Genomic DNA, 19701 nt, shown 5'->3' on the forward strand with positions numbered 1-19701 from the left:
TGGGAGAAGGACTTGAGGGATCTGACTCACTCACTTTCTTTGAATCTTTTCTCCCTAAATTGCTCCACATGCCAGAAGGAACTTTACTCAATTCAATTCAATTCAATTCAATTCAAGGAACTTTACTCAACATTCAATGTGCTCACAGATTGGGACGTCCTCCATCTAATGCTTCATCATCACAAAGACCAAGAGGAGTCATTTTATACTTTTTGGAATATACAGACTTGTTGAAAGTTTTATCAGCAGTTAAAGCATCTCCGAAAATTACTTGGTCAGGTTCGTCTATTTTCTTTGCCCAGGATTACGCTAAGGCCACTGCTAACAGACGTAAGGCTTTCCTTAATATGTGACCTGAATTGCGTTCTATGTTAGTCCGATATGGCCTTTTCCATCCTTGTCTCTTCAAGGTCACATATAACAACAGAATGACAACATATGAAGACCCGACACTTCTACAAAGCTTCATTAATTTGTGTAAAGCAGATGTTATGGATTCTTCAGGGCCTTCATCGTCATTTAATGCTTAATTAATTGTTTTTCTCTTTTGCTTCCTCACAGGTTGTTTCAGGTTATGCTCAAGAAATGATTTTATTCAGGCTGCTGTTTTGCTTGTTATTATTAAAAAAGTTCATTTGATCTTACTCCATTTACTGTTATTGTTTGTTCTCACCTTTTCTTATACGCTCTAATATTTACTCTAGTTTTTTATCATTTGTTTCGTCTCCACAGATTTATTATCAAGGTACCGTGGTCTCCTCCTGATTCTCCGTTCGATTGATCCCGGATGTGTCGCCTACTCCATGTGGTTCCATCCCCCCTCCCCGTGTATCCCTGATCCTACCCTTTGTAGGTATGCTGTTTTTATGTTTTTCTTTTTTTTTCTTTTTACTTGTCATCCCAAAAATGTTTCTCTTCTCCTTTTCAAACAATCTTTTTTATTTCCTATTAGGTGTCTTTATTCCTTTTAATTCTTATGTATCTTTTCATCACCCTCTGATTCTTTCTTTGGTTCTTCTTATTCTTGATGTTGTCGCATCTCAATTTTCATTGTCTATTATTCTCGTCATCATTCTCCTACTTCTTCTCAGCATCCTTCTCTATCACATTCCTACCTACATATTTATCTCAGTATTTTCCTATCTTTTCTTGGTGATGCATCAATTACACTTGTTTTTCCTTTTTTCTTTTACATCTCTATCATTTTATATATTACTTACTGTAATTCTTCATAGGACCTATTCTTTCTTCTTTGCTTCTTATTCATGTTTAAGTGTGTTGGGTTATTGGCATGTACTATTTTCATTCAATATTTCCTCTAAGATGTTATGTCATTGAAATGTGTATCTTGGAATGTTAGGGGACTCAATTCTCCTATTAAACGGCAAAGAGTCCTGACCCATTTAGCGAAATTGAATGCAGACCTGGTATTTCTCCAGGAAACACACCTCACAGAGATCGTATCGTTGAATATGAAAAAGGGATGGGTAGGAGATATTTTCTTCTCCAAAGGTGATGGCAAACGTAATGGAGTTATGATACTTGTTCGTAAATCACTTCATGTTAAACTTGTGTCGCAGGTGTCTGATACCGAGGGCCGTTGGCTTAGTGTCAAGTTGTTGCTGAAGGATGTTCCAGTCTCTTTTTTTAAAATATTTATGCCCCGACTGGTGCTGACTCTTCTTTTTGGTCCGCACTAACGCAGCAGATTACACTTTGCATGGAAGACAATTTTATTTTAGCGGGAGATTGCAATCAAGTATTTGATCCATTTATAGATCGCAACTCTACAGCTTCATTTATCCCTAACAAATCACACAAATCCTTCATACATACTATTACCCATCACAGTTTATTGAATGCATGGAGACTATGCAACCCCGGCTCATCGTTCACAATCACGAATTGATTACTTTTTTGTTTCACATAATATTTCCCAAGCATTAGTTGGTGCAGAAATAGGACCTATATTATTATCGGACTATGCCCCCGTTTCAATATGTCTTGACATCATACCTAAGGCTATTGCTCCCAAGAGATGGCGTTTTAATAACGCTCTCTTATTGGACCCAGTATTTTCTGCCTCATTTATTACCTTCTTCAATGAATATTTCTCAATTAATCAAGCTGATTCCCTTCCCTTTTCAACCATTTGGGACGCCTTCAAAGCCTCAGCAAGAGACTTTATAATAAATTATGTTGCTAGGAAACGCACTAATGCGCGCAGACATACTCAAGCTCTTCTCCTAGATATAAAGAGACCGGAGCATTCTTTTTATACTTGTAATTCAAGAGTTGTTTTGGAAAATCTCATAAGGGCAAAACTGCAGTTTAACAAAGAGTCAACCGATAATGCCTCTAGTGCAAAATTCTATGGGGGTAAGAATAAAACAGGGAAAATTCTAGCTAATTATTTGAAAACCAAGAACAACAAATTGAACATTGTATCTATTTATGATGAACATTCGATTTTACAATTTAAAGATGAAGGTATTTTAAATGCTTTCTCTTCTTTTTATAAATCATTATACTCCTCCGAAACGAATCCTACGGACCTCATGCTATCTAGCTTCTTTTCTACCATACAAAAATCTCAGCACTTGTCCCCTGACTTATCATTACTGGAATCCGATATTTCACACCAAGAATTGTTCGATGCGCTCAAGCACCTCAAAAAAGAAAAAGCACCTGGACCTGACGGTTTTACCGTTGAATTTTTTCTGCATTTTTCCAAACTATTGTTGCCCAAACTGCTCCTTTTGATCGATTCGTTTTGCTTCCTGGAAAAATCAATTGGTTCTTTTTCAGAGGCACATATTTGCCTCATACCCAAGGAAGGTAAAGAACCCAAGCTTTGCAAAAATTATAGACCTATCTCTCTCGTAAACATAGACTATAACATTTTTTCTAAAGCATTAGCCCTTCGTTTAGAATCTCACTTACCAAATACATTAGGTAAAGAACAATCTGGTTTTGTTAAAGGACGCGTAATTACAGATAATACACGATTGTTCTTTGATATTTTATCTAAGGCTACACATATGAAACATCCTCTTGCAGCAATAGCATTAGATGCCGAAAAGGCTTTTGATAGAGTCGAGTGGCGTTACTTATTTTATACTCTTGAATGGTTTGGTTTTGGCCCTAAATTTATTTCCCTATTATATTTGAACCCACGTGCCGCGGTAGGCGCTAATGTTTTAATATCCTCATTTTTCGATCTCGGTAGAGGTGTGCGGCAAGGTTGCCCCCTTTCTCCTTTACTTTTTAACCTAGCCCTTGAGCCTTTCATTTCTAAAATCCGTCAAAATATGCTTATACATGGCTTTGAGACACCCACAACTCAGATTAAACTTGCGGCTTATGTTGATGACATTTTGCTTTTTATTTCAAACCCTAACGAGTCCCTTCCGGCCTTCTTAACGGAAGTACGCTCCTTCTCCCTTATTTCTGGTTATAAACTAAATAGTGACAAATGCGAAATTCTCCCCCTGACTAAATACACTTTTAAAGCAGACTTTACATTAACTAATTTCACATGGAAATCTAATCATATTAAGTATTTAGGATTACAATTTACGCCTACGATCCCAGGCACTGTAGCACTATGTATGAATACTTGTATTCGGAAAATTTCAGAGCTTACTACCAAATGGCACCCTCTTTATTTGTCTTGGTGGGGCCGCCTTGACACTATAAAGATGATGCTTTCCCCTATAGTGTTATACACAATCTCCAAATTACCAGTTCTCATCTCAACTACATTTTTCAAATCTATTAATTCTATCCTTTCCTCTTTTTTATGGAATAAGAAGAAATCCCACATGTCTTTGTCCAAATTAATCCGTCCTAAGGCCGAAGGAGGAGTCAATTTTCCCAACTTCACCGCTTATCATAAAACCTTTTTACTGCGCCAAGCCTCATTCTGGTTATTGGATTCCACTGATGATTATCCTTTATGGGCGTTAGTTGAAAACTCTTTTTTATCTCCATTCTCTTTTCAAGAATACTTATCCTTTTCCCGCAAACCTCAAACTCTTTCCACTCCCATATTTAAACTCACTTCAAAACTCCTTGCTCCATTTTATCCTTCGACTCATATGACTCTAGACTCTTTCCTTGCTTCAACTATTTGGCACAACAAAACCCTATTAATACGTAACAGACCCTTTTACTGGAAAACTTGGAGACAAAAATGCTTAGTTTGGATTCATCAACTATTTTCCAATTCGGATTTCATTTCCTTTGCATCGCTCAAGCAATTATACGATTTACCAACTTCATTCTTACCTAAATACCACATTCTCAGAAACACTGTTCTTGACACTTATACCCATTTAATTAGCACTTCCTCTACAGTCCATAATTTTACTTTACCTATAGATTTCTCCACTTTACTTCGCACTTCACCTAGAGCATCTACAATATATAATTTTCTTCAATCACCTGACAAAAGTAGACTAAAATCAAAGACAGAACTAGCCTGGGAAAGAGATTTTAACACATCCTGGTCTCTTTCCATGTGGAGTAATATATGGACCAAAAAACCTGTAAATCTACAAGAGCAGCTAGTCTAACATAAAGTTTGTTTTATATTTATAATAGGCTTTTGTTTTCCCCAACAACCTTGAACAAGAGATTCTCTAATATACCTGATACTTGCTGGACTTGCCACTCTCCAAATGCTGATTTATTTCACATGTTATTCACTTGCCCATTAGTGCATGACTTTTGGAAGCGCGTGTGGTCTCACATCAACTCAATTTTTTGCACCAATGCTCCCTTTTCTATCATTAACATTTTTCTAGGGAGTATTTCACAGATATTGATTGAGTTTTCACATAATGTTAGAATTATTGACCTGTTATTGGCGGTTGCCTTTCAACAAATCACGGAATTGGAAGGATTTTTCAAAAATTTCATATAAAGCATGGTGGTACGATATTTATCACAATCATAGATTGGATACTTTCCTTACCTATCCCAGCCTTTGTCGACCAAACGTATTCTATTATGGTCACCTTTGACAAGGTTTTTTGATATATGTGCTACATGATCCTTTTCCTTACCTCCTGCCCAACAAGAAGTGCTTAAACCCCCATGAGTTTCCTGGACATTCCCAATATCGCTACTTTATCTTCTGTTTATTCCATTTTGCTTCTTTTTATTTTTATTTTTTGTTATTGCTTTATTATATAACCCTTTTCATGTATTACTCTTTGACCGAATATATGATGTATTGATTGTTAAACACATATGTATCGTATATTGACACCTTCATGTTTTCAATAAACTCCTTTTGAACTTAGAATGACAGCATTTTTCCTTAACTTAGTAATAAGTTGAGGTTCAAAAAATGTACTTTCATTCTTTCTCACAAAACCTGGGTCCTTGATTCTGACCCATTGGCCAACAGAAAGTCTAACATTTTTGGTGTTATATTTCTTGTCATAAAATGTTTTGCAGCGGTCATGTTTAAGAAGAAGATTCTTTTTTACATCAGAAGAAGACCAACTCACTTCTCCACAGCTTTTAATCCAACCTGGATACCACTTGGCTCTGGGTTTTTTACCTCTCATAAGCTTAAAGGAGAACATTTTGTAGAATCCGCAATTGAAACTATAAGACCAAAGGGTTTTAAACATTTGTGTCTCCCAGGAAATGTTATTTTTAAAAGCCAATTGCATGGCACCTTTCAAAACTCTGTTGTACCTTTCCACCAAACCATTCACACTGGGATTGTACAAGGAAGTGGTTTTGTGTTGTATACCACATTTTGATAAGTAATTGGTCATGGCATCAGAAGTAAACTGTACTCCATTATCGCTAATTATCACAGAAGGGGTCCTCTCACTAAGGAAAACTTCATCAAAAAATGATAACACCGTGTCTGTATCCAATTTTCTGATGACTTTGACCACAGTCCATTTAGAAAACAAGTCTACAATAGAAATGACATACTTTTCAGAACTGCCAATAGGACCCATGATGTCTACAGCAACGTACTCCCAGAGAGATTCCGGGAACATAAACTCACTCATAGGAGGTCTTAATGTTTTTAAGGTTTTATCCGCAGAAGTACACAATCCACAATCTCTAACAACTCTCTCTACTTCAATGTCTACACCAGGCCACCAATATCTGCTTCTAACAATACACTTGGTTTTTAAAATACCCAGATGTCCGTCATGGCATAAAGAAATAATTGTAGGGCCCTTGAATATACAAAAAAAGTGTCCCGTAATTACCGCTTCAAGAATATACAGTTACACATCCTGCATAGGGCGTACCTTACTCCTGAAAAACTACAGAAATACTTTCCTGATAAAACAGTTGCTTGCCCTAGGTGTTTAGAGCCGGCTGCCTCTTTCATACACATGCTTTGGGAGTGTCTGACACTTCACAGTTACTGGAGTGCGATACACACCGCTCTTCGTACAGTCACAGGGTTACAAGACCTCTACACATGGGAGGCCAGCACCTTGGGCATTCATGGGCGGCACAAGAATAAGAAGGTAGAGAGGCGTTTTGCTTTCCTGGGGCTTATCCTGGCCAAACGATGCATTACCATGCACTGGAAGACACCGGAGGGACCTCCCCTGGCGGCATGGGTGGGGGCAGTTAAGAAGTGGGGGAAGGCGGAGGAAACGCTACTTAGAACGGAGGAAGCCCAGGGACATCGCAAACATCCGATCTCCCTGCCCTGGGCGATGCTAATGCACTCCTTTGCACAAGAAACAATACCGGCGAGCGCTAGGTGGCGCACTGCAACATGGCCGCACTGATGTGAGGCTCCCGATGCTAGACCCCTCGCATCCGAACTTTCTCCGTGTTCCTTCGGCCTAGCGGCGCCCCGGAGGTCCCTATCTGCTGCGGGACCGGGGCTCCACCATCTGTGACACTCCTGGCCGTCTGCCTGCCGCCTGGCCCGAGTTCTGCCGCCTTTCGCTTCCGCGGCCGCAGGAGACGCGGCTGGCCGGATCTGAGGTCGGTGCCCGGGGCTACGCGAGACCGCGGCGCCCGAAGGGGGCACGGGCCGTGTGGCTGACGGCGGCTGGTCCAACTGCGCGGGACCCGAGGAGGGGGGTCCCGTTCCCGCCCGGAGCTGCTGAGCCCCACTCCCGGTGTGGAGAGGTGCACGCTGTACCCACGGGACGCCTGAGACCTGCAGGGACCCCGAGACAGCGCCGATCAGAGGTGAGAGACGCGCACCTGCGTGAGGGCCTGGACTCCTTCCTGGTGGTGGCCGAGAACTGGTGCGACCAACGTGTAAGTGCCCACAGCAGGTGCCGGCGTCGGCGGTTGGCGGTGGGGGCCCATCGCCACACGGGGGTCCGTGCGCTCCCTTCCCCCGTCGCCGCCTGGACGGAGAGGGACCCCTATTTCCTCCCCCCTCCTCAGGGAGGGGCTCCATTGCCGATCGCGGCGGGGAGCGCCGCCGGAGTAAGCCCGAGAGGCCGCTGTGGGGGCCCGATTGGTTACGGGCCCTGTGCCTGGAGTAACGGTGGGACTCTACCACACTGGATCGCCTTTACGCGGGGCTGCGGCACCCCCGGTGGCCCGTCATAGCGGGGTGAGGGCACCACCCCTGCCCCCCGAATCCACACCGGCTGGCAGTTGGGACACTGGGACGGCGAGCCACGCGGCGCCTGAGCACCGGCGCGCGCGCCCCGAGGGCAGTCATGGGCAAGGAACGGGGTGCCAAGTCGGCGGCTGCACCCCACCAGACCAAGATTGACCGTTTCACGACCTCTGAGCCCCCGGGGGCTGGGGGGGAGGCGGCGCCGACTCCCGGCACGGACCTTGCCGCCATTCTGCAGGCCATCACCGCCTCCCGCACGTCCTTGGAGGGGATGGTCGGGGAGGTGAAGGTGGACGTGGCGCTCCTCCGACAAGATCTTCGCAATGCCACGGCCCGCATCACCGAGACGGAGTCCCGCATTTCGACCGCGGAGGACGACATCCGGCAGCTCCAAGATCAGGTCCGGGAGCTCACGACCCACTCCAAGGAACTGCATCGGCGGGCAGAGGATGCCGAAAACCGGGCCCGCCGCAACAACCTCCGCCTGGTGGGCTTTCCGGAGGGGGTGGAATCGGGCCGCACCGATGACTTTCTTGAGAAGTGGTTTAAGTCTTGGATGCCGGCGGCCAGCCTGTCCACCTGGTTCGTGGTGGAAAGAGCGCACCGGTCGTTGGCCGCCAAACCTCCGGTGGGGGCCCCACCGCGCCCCTTCATCCTGCGGATCCTCAACTTCAGAGACAGGGATGCTATTCTGAAGGAGGCGCGGGCGCAGTCTCCTTTGTCCTTCAATAACCACACCATCATGGTTTTCCCCGACTACACCCGGGAGGTTCAAGAGCAACGCCGATCATACCTGGAGGTGAAACATAAGATGCGCTCCTTGGGTCTTCGATACCAACTTCAATTCCCGGCCTGCCTCCGTGTGGTCTTCCAGGATAAGACTTTGTTTTTCGACACTCCTCGGGCGGCCTGGACTTGGCTCACTGAGGAGCGACCCCTGCGCCAATCTGGGCGAGCGTCCCCGGCCCGGAGGCCTACGGACCTGGCTACAACCAGACCTCCTCGCCCACGTCGTAGAAGACGCACACAGTCCCGGCGGCCCCGGGGGGGGTTGACAGCTGGGCCTCGGTCCACGAGCATGTCGGGCAGGATGCCGAGGGACTCGTCTGCCTCATCCGGGACATCTTCTCAGGCGGCTGGGGGCCTCCGGGGCCGGTCGCCGCGCCCGCCAGACCCGTCCCTGACCCCCCTCATCGCGCCTGTGGACCTTTCTGATCTCTCCCGCAGCCCGGTCATTTGACTTGGGGTGGCCTTCTGTCTTGGCAGCAGCTCTGGCGGCCCGGTCTCGCGGCTGGGGCCGCCGCCATGGTCCTGGACTCAGCGGATCTCCGCTCATGGGTAGTAGTCTAGGCCGGAACGCTTGCATCCGTACTTCTGGAGGGGTCCACCACGCTCTTGACACCCAAGCGTTTCGCTTGGGGCTTTTGTAATAGTTGTTGAAGTTAGGGCGACAGATGCTTCAGTTCTCGAAGTGTAGGGTGGGGGGTTGGGGGTTATGGGGTGGGTTTTGTTGGATGTTTTGTTGGATATTCCTCCTAGGGGGGTGGTCCTTTTCGTTCATGTCTGGTCTTCCCTGGGTGCGCCGCATCACAGCTTCCCACAAGCGTTACTGCAAAGCCCCGCGCTTGCCCACGCACACGGCCTGCTGCTGCCCGCTCCCGTCCTGGCGCCCCTTGGCGTCCTCCCACGGGCGTCATTGCAGCGCTCCGCGCTGGCTCCTGCACACGGTCTACTGCCGCTCGCTCCCGGCCGGGCACCCCTGGTCCCCTGTTGCCTGCCCCCTGCCTTCCCCACGGGCCCTGGGCGATCCTCCTTTCCTCCCTGCGTGCCAGTGCGACATGATGTCCTCCCGACACCCCTGGGGTGGCTCCGACCCTGCAGTGTCCCGATGCACCCGTTGTATCCATGGCTGACGTAACCCCCAGGGCACAGCTGCCCATCCTGTCCTGGAATGTGAACGGCCTGCTGGATAGGCTTAAGCGCACGGCGGTCCTTAAGTATGCTCAGCGCGTTGGGGCCGACGTCCTCCTCCTTCAGGAGACCCATCTCCTTGGGGAAAAATGCCCTTTCTTGGCGCGCTATGGCTACGACCGGGTGTGGCACTCGGGGTTCTCCCGTGGTTCCCGCGGGGTGGCGGTCCTGCTGCGTCGTTCCTTCCCCTTCGTCCTTCAGAGGGTGGCCCGCGCGCCCCTGGGAATCAGGATTGCCATTTGTGGTACGCTGGAGGGTCGCCCGGTCAGCTTCCTTTCACTCTATGTGCCTCCCTCGGGACTGTCACAGGCTTTATCCCACGCCGCCTCGTTGTTGGAATCTCTCCCCGTGGGCACTATCGTGCTTGGGGGCGACTTTAATGCGGTCCTGGCCCCACAGCTGGATTCGTCGGGACAGGATTTCGGATTCCCGCGCCGCGCGAGCGAGACAGCTGGCGGGTTGGGCGGAGGCCCAGGGCCTCTGCGACGCCTGGAGGCTTTGGCATCCTCACGACCGTCAATACACCCACACTTCAGCCGCTCACCACTCTCACGCTCGTATTGATGTGATTTTTGTCCCTCCCACCGAGTGCGGAAGCGTCCAGGATGTCCGCATCCTTCCCAGGGGCATCTCGGACCACTCACCAGTCCTCCTGGGTCTGGGCCCCCCGCCTCACGCGGCCAGGCCGGTGTGGAGGTTCAGCGCCTGGTTCCTCCAGGATAAGACACTGCGCGAGGCGGTTGGCACTGAGCTCGCTCATTACTATGGTGCCAATGAGGGCTCTGTCTCGTCGGCAGGCACCCTCTGGGAGGCTTGCAAGGCAACCATCAGGGGGGCGGCCAAGGCACAGGTGGTGCGGCACCGCCAGACACAGCTGCAGCAGCTCACTGCTTGCGAGGCCCGGGCGTTGCGGCTGGAGCAGTCGCTCTCCGAGCATGACGACCCGGCGGTGGACCGACAGTTGCGGCTCCTTCGTCAGGAGATTTGCCAGCGGTCCCTCGAGGCGGCCAAGCTTCTTTGGCAGTCCTCGGTAGCGAGGGTGTATGGCTGGGGTGATAAGAACGGCGCACTGTTGCACCGCCTGGCCACTTACCCCAGGGCGTCGCGCATCATTCCGGCGATTGCCGACTCTTCGGGGGTGCTCCAGTCCTCCTCCGTGGCGATGGCAGAGGCATTTGCCCAGTTCTATTCCCAGCTCTACCGAGCGCGTGCGCCGGACCTTTCTCTGGACGCCCTGCTCGCGTCCGGGAGCACCTGCCTGGCCCGGCTTCGGCCGGACGAAATGGAGAGCCTGGAGGCGCCCATCTCCGTCGAGGAGATCGGGGAGGCAATCGGGCGTACGTCAACGGGGAAGACACCGGGACCGGATGGTTTTCCTCAGGAATTCTTTGCGGCCTATAGGGACACCCTGGTCCCGCGGCTGAGAGCTCACTATGCGGAGGCGCTTGAGAGGGGTTCCTTCCCCCTGGAATCCGACCTGGCCACGATTGTGGTTTTGCCCAAATCCACGCCGCCGCCCACTGATAGAGCGGCCTACCGCCCAATTTCGCTCATCAACACCGATGTGAAACTCTATGCGGCGGTCTTGGCCCAACGGCTTAAGCCCATGTTGTCGACCTTGGTCCACCCGGATCAATGTGGCTTCATGCCCGCTCGGGGCACGCGCCACTGTCTGCGCCGTCTCCATGTGGCCTTGGCCCATCGCCATCGACTGACCCCGTACCTCGCTCTACTCCTCGTTGACTTCGAAAAGGCTTTCGATTCGGTGGGGTGGGCCTACCTCTTCGACGTCCTGTCCCGCATGGGCTTTGGCCCCCGGTTCGTGGGGATGGTGCGAGTCCTCTATGCCCGGCCCCGTGCCAGAGTGCTGGTTAATGGTGCGTTGTCAAGGCCCTTCCGGATCGGCCGGGGGACGAGGCAGGGTTGCCCATTGTCGCCCCTTCTCTTCGCTCTGGCGATGGAACCTCTGGCCGCCCTGATTAGATCTGACCCCCTCCTTCGGGGGTGGGAATGGCCCGGCCTGGAAGCCGACAAAATCGCCCTCTACGCGGACGATGTCCTACTCTACCTGGGGGACCCAGCGCGCTCCGGACCGCGCGCACTATCCATTCTGAGCCGCTTCGGCCGGGCGTCGGGTCTCTCCCTCAACCCACGGAAGTCGGTCCTGGTACCGTTGCACCCCTCCAGGGAATGCTTTGACTGGCAGGAGACCATCCCTCTGCGTCGCTTATCTTTTCAGTACCTGGGCATCTGGGTCTCCCTCCTCCCGGAGCTAAGTTGGGCGCTCAACGTCTCCCCCCTGGTCAAGAGAGCCAAGGTCGATCTGGCGCGGTGGCAACAGCTGCCCCTCAACCCGCTGGGAAGGGTCGCCCTCTACAAAATGATGATCCTTCCCCGGTTTCTGTATGTTTTGCAAAACACCCCCCTCTCCTTTCCGCGCCCGTGGTTCCGCGAGCTCGACGGGATGGCGACGAGATTTCTCTGGGGCGAGGGGAGGCGACGGCTGGCTCTGTCGACGTGCCGCATTCCCACCTTTGACGGGGGCCTGGGCATGTCTGATCTCTACCTCTACTACATGGCCACCCGCCTCCTGGTCATTCACGACTGGTTTGGAGGGGGTTGGTCCGACCCGGCCTACAGGGTGGAACTTAACGGCTTGGGCTTCTCCGACATCCAAGATCGCCTGTACGGCGCCCCCATCCCTGCTTCTTGCCCGGACATCACCAGGGCTGTATTCCTGTCCTGGAGAGCGGCGCTCCGCCTCACCCGATGGACGGGACGGTTGACCCGGGTCACTCCCCTGTGGCACGGGACGTGGTTGCGGGAGGTCACAAAGCTGGAAGGCTTCAAATCATGGGATCTTATCGGCATTTCCCAGCTGGGGGACGTCTGGCGGGGAGGGCGGATGTGCTCCTTTTCAGAGCTGCAAGCGCGTTTTTCCCTTCACTCCTCTCAATTTTACCGGTACCTCCAGCTGCGCCACGCCATACGCACCTACACACCACTGGACGTCCGGCTGCCAGATCACAGCCCTCCGGAGGCTCAGGTCCTGCTGGGCAACCTGGGGAGGGGGGGCATTTCCAGGATCTACCGCTCCCTCATTAACTGCACCCCTACATCCCTTGCGGGTCTTAAGGAGCGCTGGGAGGGATGGGTGGGTCCCCTGGACGAGGCCGACTGGCGGGACGCCCTTATGGCCCCCCGCTTGGTGACGGCCTCCGCTAAGCTGCGACTCATCCAAATCTATTATCTCCACGCGGCATACCTCACACCGGCTCGCCTTCACCGTGCGGGCCTCTCCGGGGATGCGGCCTGCCCCCGATGTGGTTCCGACCCGGCAGACTTCCTGCATATGGTGTGGTCCTGCCCGGCCCTGGAGGGGTTCTGGAGAGGCATCGAGACCGAACTTACGGAGGTCCTGGGGTGGGAGGTGCCGCATGATCCACGACACTCGCTGCTGGGCATCACAGATGGCTTAGATGGCACGCGTTCCGAGCAGCTGTTTCTCATGACGGCCTTGATGGTGGCCAAGCGCGACATTGCTGCGGCATGGAAGCAGCCGCTGCCGCCAAGTGTGGCCAAGTGGGGCGCTGGGGTGGACTGGTGCGCGGCGCAGGAGCGGACTCTCTATCGGGCACGAGGATGCCCCAAGAAATACCGAAAGGTTTGGGGGAAATGGCTAGGCAACATACCTTAATGGGGCGGTTCGGGGGCTGGGGGGGGGGATTCTGGGGGCGGGGGGGAGCGGGGGGTGCTTCCTAATGTATTGCTGTGTAGTACTGATTCGGAATACCAGACTGTTTCTGTTATTGTGCTGTTTAAAACAATAAAACTTGTTTATCAAAAAAAGAAACAATACCGGCGGTGGGCCAGCGAATGGTGGGCTCTCTGAGGGCCTCCGCGACTCAGGAGCCTGCTCAGGGCGGTACGCAGGAGTCCCGGGCACCCGGCGGATCCTAACTACAGACTGTAACTGTTTCCTCATTAGGCCCAGGCACAGAAAATTATCAATACTCCCGCCTCCACCCCCTCCATGGACCCCCTTTCTTCCGCGCCTGCGAAACCCTAACAATACGACAGGCAATGACACTGCTCTCCGACGCTAGATACACACTGCTTATATTCCAAGTCATGGTGCACTCCCCAGTTTACATACCCCCAGTTTGTTACTAGTAAACAGGTGGCTACACTTCAATGGCCAATGTGATACTCCACACAGGGGATATAGATACCTATAGTAGGCTCTGTATGGTGCGGCGACCACAGTGTACACTAGTGGGCTGGGCCCAGGCACAGGCTTTGGTAGCCTGTTTATATCTCAGAGATAAGGCGGGGACCATAACACCCTAGGCCTGCGAGTCCTAATGACCTCAGAAGCAGCGTCTGTGCACCCCCGTTCACGGGCTCATACCTACTGCATTTCCAAATGTGAAAATGTATGCAATGTTTTATTACAAATGCCAATAAAAGGAGTTTTCATAAAGAAATAATTGTATTCCTTAAATCCAATTGAGGAACAATGTTATCTCCTCTCATATGGTTACCATCAAAAGAAGATAACTCATCTCTGACTTTCCAATATGCTTTTAATTCTTTAATATCCATTTTGTGAGGCCATTGCACAAAAATTCTAAGACTTTCTTTACGCAGTCATCTTTAGTCAAAGCTTCATTCCACTCCTCTTTTTGAAAAGAATCAAGACCATGATCCCACAACCAAGCAACTTCAACCGTATCCATAAGATCATCCTGGTTCTCAACCATCTGAACAGGTAAGCGTGATAAAAAATCAGCAACCGCATTTTTCTTTCCAAGTAAGTATTCAATCTTGTGTAGAAAATCTAATAATCGCATGGATATCCGTGCTAACCTGGCAGACACATTAACCATGCCAACATTAGACAGAATTTTAACAAGCGGTTTATGATCACATTTAACAGTGACTTCCTTACCCCAGACAAATGTGCGAAAATGCTCTAAAGCCCAAGCACAAGCGACTGCTTCACGCTCAACAACAGCATACTTGCACTCAGCAGGAGAGAAAGACCTAGATGCATAAGCCACAATAGATTCCAACCCTTTTTCGTCAACTTGTGATAAAACAGAGCTAATGCCAGTACCACTGGCATCAGTAGTAATAATGTTTTTTCCACATGGATCAAAACCTTGAAGGGCAGGAGCAGAAGAAATAGCATTCTTAATATCCAAACATTCTTCCTGACATGCAGTAGACCACACAAATTGGGAATTGGATTTAAGAAGTTGTCTTATCTGAAAGGTTCTACTTGAAAAGTTTTTTACAAATTTGGAGAAAAAACCTACAAGTCCTAAAAAGGATTTCACTTCATCTTTGTTTTTCGGATTAGGGGCATCTGTAATAGCTGTAATAGCTGAAACCAATTTTGCTTTGGGATGAATACCAACTGCAATAATTTCATGGCCACGATAACTTACGCTACTGGCTGCAAACTTGCATTTAGAAAATTCAACAGTCAAGCCAAATTTGTTAAGAAGGGAAAGTACATGGAGCAGTTTGGTTTTGTGATCATTATCGTTCCTACCCATGACAAGAATATCATCTTAAAAGATGAGGACATAATCCAGACGACCAAAGATTCTGTGCATTAAATGCTGGAATACCGCGGAAGCGGATGCTAAGCCGAAAGGCATTCTAGTGTATTGGAAACATCCAATATGCGAAATGAAAGCAGTAAGATTCTTACAAACTTTAGAAAGAGGAATCTGGTGGCAAGCTTGGGAAAGGTCAATGTTGGAGAAAATGTCCATACCTCTAGTATTTGTAAGCATTTCGTTAATTTTTGGTAAAGGAAACTGGTCAATTAAAATATTTTCGTTAAGATGGCATAAGTCAATTCATAACCTGAGCTTTCCGTTGGCCTTCCTTGCGGCGACCATTGGAGAAACCCATTGGGAAGATTCAATAGGTTCAATAACACCATCTTTAACCAGCCTACATAATTCTTTCACCACTTCTTCTCTAACAGAAAAAGGAATATTGCGTAATTTGTGAATTTTGGGAGAAGCATCAGGTTTGAGGCGAATGTGGTGTTCAAAACCTTCTAATTTACCCAACGAACCTGAGAAAACAGCAGGAAATTTATCACATAACATTTTACCTAAACATTTACCTTGTATAACACCATTAGGGTCAAGGATGATGTTAAGTTTCCCTTGATTATTCCATCCAAGAACAGATGGACCCTTCTTGGAAATATAAAGTTTGCAAAGTGCATTTCTATTCTTGAACCTAAAAATAAGGTTCCTAAAACCTAAGAGATCAATCGGTTCAACAGTGTAACTCTCTGGAGTAATAACAGGTTGTAGTAATTCAGGACCAAGTTTCTTAACAAATTTATCGGACCATACAGCTTCATTTACAATGGTGAAAGGAGATCCAGAGTCAGCTGCAATGTGTATGTCAATACCTCCAATAGACAGTAAACATATAGGTGTGTTAGAATCATTAGGGTGTGAGATATTGAGGACAACCTTACTCATAGGGCTTGACGCAAAACAAACTTCATCATCACTTTCCTCGTTAGTGGAAGAAATGTGACCCTCCTCAATACATTTAACTTTATCTTTACTATATTTCTTAGCATGGCAAACACTGCTGAAGTGACCAATTTTTTTGCAGACTGTACATCTTTGTCTTAAGGCAGGACAATTTTTATCATTAGCCAGATGATGTTTACTATCACATCGGTAGCATCTGAATTGTTTATCACTAGAATAATTACTTTTTTTAACAAAAGACTTAGCAGTGGATTTTGTTTTGGATTTGTTAGAAAGGACTCTGGCAACAGTTTCTTGTTGCACACAATATGGGTTCTCATTCTTGAGAGCTTTAGCACATCTACCAGACAACTCAGCTTTCCTAGCAACAGCAAGGACATCTTTAAGAGAGTTATCACCATTAACCCATAACCTGTCTTGTATGGAAGAATCAAACGCATGCATGACCACTTGGTCTCTTATAAGTTTTTCTTCTAAAACACAAAATCTACAATCTATAGCGAGTTTCTGAAGTGCAGTAACAAAATCATCGAATTATTCATTCTTTTAAATATTTTTATTAGAGCAGGAGAGAACAATAAAAGCAAATATTTTACACATCATCTTACATATGAAATAACCTGACCAACAAACAATGCAAACATGTTCAAAAAAAGAAATTTCATATTAAAATTTCAAACATTCTTAAGTTGTTTCCTCTGGAAGAATTTAAAATGAGTTACACCAATAAACACTTTTGGGGAAAAGTAATTATCCAAATATCTAATAGCTTGGTTAAAAACATTTTCATCTCCAGACACAGTATCTTTACTAAGTTTGTTGTATATTCTAAGTCCTTCAGGTCCTAAACTATGCATTAATAGACCTTTTTTTCTCTCAGCTGATAACATATTTGCATGGTCAATAATAAAAAAATATTTATAAAGTACTCCTTCCACTGTACCCAAGGAACAGGAGGATCACCAGGAACGCACATGAATTCTTTGGGTTGATTAACTGTTTTATTAGTTACTGGAGTAGACATAGTAGACTTGTAAAATGTGGTAAGGCTATATATATAAATTTAAATAACTTTAAAAATGTTGCAAACCCATGTAAATCCTAAAATATCATAAACTCACATTAATGAACTTAGAATCACAAGGTGCGAAGCATTTGAAAAAAAACTGTGACGATCAGAGACTGAAACACGTTTTAAATTATTTAAAACAAATCAATAGGTGATGCTAAATGTGACTTAAGTGAATTAAGTACAATGAGTAAAGTTTGAAAGCTGTGCGAATCAGCATAAACTGACTCGCGTAGAAGACAACTTGGACTGAAGATAAATACAGAGGTTCACACTTTAAAAGCTGTGTGAATCAGCGGAAAACAAGTAGTGAAAGTACAATCAGAATAGGCAGGCTCACACTTTAAGAGCTGTGTGAATCAGCGGAACACCAGTCGTGAAGGTAACAGTCAGAAAAGGACAAAAAAAAAAACGTGGCAAGATGAAATGGGAGCAGAATGCTGCATAAAGCTGTAAGTCCACAGAAAGTCTCACCTCGAAAGACGGATGGCACCACAGGAAACTCACCACCAACGCAGCTCGTCAGACTTACTTCCCTGAAATGGATTCAGTGAGGAATGATTTGGCTGACTTGAATCTGCGCTTTACGGGGGAGAGGAGACACTTTAAAATCTTGCGATCTTGATGAAGGAGGTGCTTTGCTGTCGATGAAGCTGATGTGGATGATGAGGTGGGTGGAGTTACGATGTAGCAGCCAATGCTCTTGTTCGAAACGAAATGAAGAAAACGCTGGCCTAATGAAGATCGTTGAGACGAAAAATGTCTTTTACTTGCTTGCCGATTTCAAGAAAATTGAAGATTTCGACGAATGCGAGGATCCGGTCTTGCTGAGATCGTCGCCATAAATTGTGTAGTGAATCCAGGCTACACATAAAGAGTTACATTTCATTTTATTGATAAGACAACGAACAAGATGAGCCTCCGAGAGTCAACCGCTCAAATCAACTGACCCCCTGTCCGTTCGCATTCAAAGGTAAGCTTTTTCAACACTCTAATTCTACACCTTCCTCGTGGAGCCCCTCAGGCACAAGAGCATCCAAGAGGGAAGAGAAGAAGAGAACACTACTGCGGTGGGGAGCGTCCAGGTCCAGACATCCACCCTCGGCGAAAAGACGTCTCCTCCCCCTTCTCCCCACGAGGTAAGGCCGGGCTGTCGGCAGCCATATCGGGCCGTGGGTGAAGCTTTGCAGGAGAGCTGCTGTGTTTAGGGGCCTGCGGGCACCTCAACGATCCTGAGCCGGAGCGGTGATTGGGGCCATTTTTGTTCTCCGGCACCCGGTGCGGGGCCCTCCGCTCGCTCTCTCCCCTGGCACGCAGAGTGCTCGTGCCGGTGGTTTATCGGGCCGCATGAACCTACTGAGGAGGATTAGGTCGTGGACCTTGGCCGCTGCGGTGCCATTGAGACGCGGCGCCGTGGAGCCTGTGGGCCCCCCTCAGCTTGTGGCTGGTAGCGGTATTGGAACCATCAACTGGGGGTGCGTGGCGGACCGGGGGGTTGGCGCAGCAGGCTCCAGTGGGGCATAGCACCGCCCCAGTGGAGGGAGCTACCGGCAGTTGCCGCTTCAGTGGTGTTGCACTCCTTGGCCCCCCTCCCCCATTGTTGGCGGTCTGCAAATTCGTACTTCTGCTGCCCTCATCCGGCTTCAATACTCCTCGGACTCCAGTGCTGAGGTGGGTCGGCGAAATAGGTGAGTGTGCCAACCCCCTCACTTTCCTGCATTGGGGGCTTACTGTCTTCTGGCGGACCTGCACGGCGTGCTGGTGTGGAGCTATCCTGGGGCTCGGTGGCTGCCATGACGAGGGACAAGACAGGAGGGGGCTCGGCCAGAGTACGCTTGACAAGTTTACATGCCCTGGGGCCTCTGCAGCGGCGTCTGGGGGGGCTCATGGAGACATGCCGCACAATGCCACCCTCATGGCCACCATCACGCAATCTAGGGATGTTATCGATGCTAAAATTGGAGAAGTCGGCTCTGACATTGTGCTGCTGCGGTAAGACTTGCGCAACACAGTGGCGCGTATCACAGAGGCTGAGACGAGAATCTCTGGAGTGGAGGACGTGGTCGTCACCCTCCAGAAGCGGGTGGCTTCACTAGAGACTACCCAAAGTGGCCCGGCGTCACTAGTGGAGGATGCCGAGGGGATGGATCGGCGCAACAATCTCTGCTTTGTTGGCTTCCCGGAGGGCTGTGAGGGGGGGGACATGGAGCGGTTTCTTACTCAGTGGCTGGAGAGCTGGCTCCCCCCAGAGTCCTTGTCTCAATGATTTGTGGTGGAACGCGCCCATAGGGCCCTGATGCAGAAGCCTCCGCCTGGGGCCCGCCCGCGGCCGTTCAACGCAAAACTGTTGAACTATCATGATTGTGATGTCAATGTTTTGCACCAGCAAATCCCACAAAGAGCTTGTACTCTTTCGTACACGCAATGTAAAAGATGAGCGCTCTCTTTGGTTTCAGCCAGTGAAGCTTCTACTTTGTGGAGGGCTAAGGCAGAGAGAACAAGCATTTGCAATGCAATCGGCCTTGCCTTTGGGACCTATATGT

The sequence above is a fragment of the Triturus cristatus genome, chromosome 4_2 (genome assembly GCF_964204655.1).
Source record: "Triturus cristatus chromosome 4_2, aTriCri1.1, whole genome shotgun sequence".
NCBI lineage: Eukaryota > Metazoa > Chordata > Amphibia > Caudata > Salamandridae > Triturus > Triturus cristatus.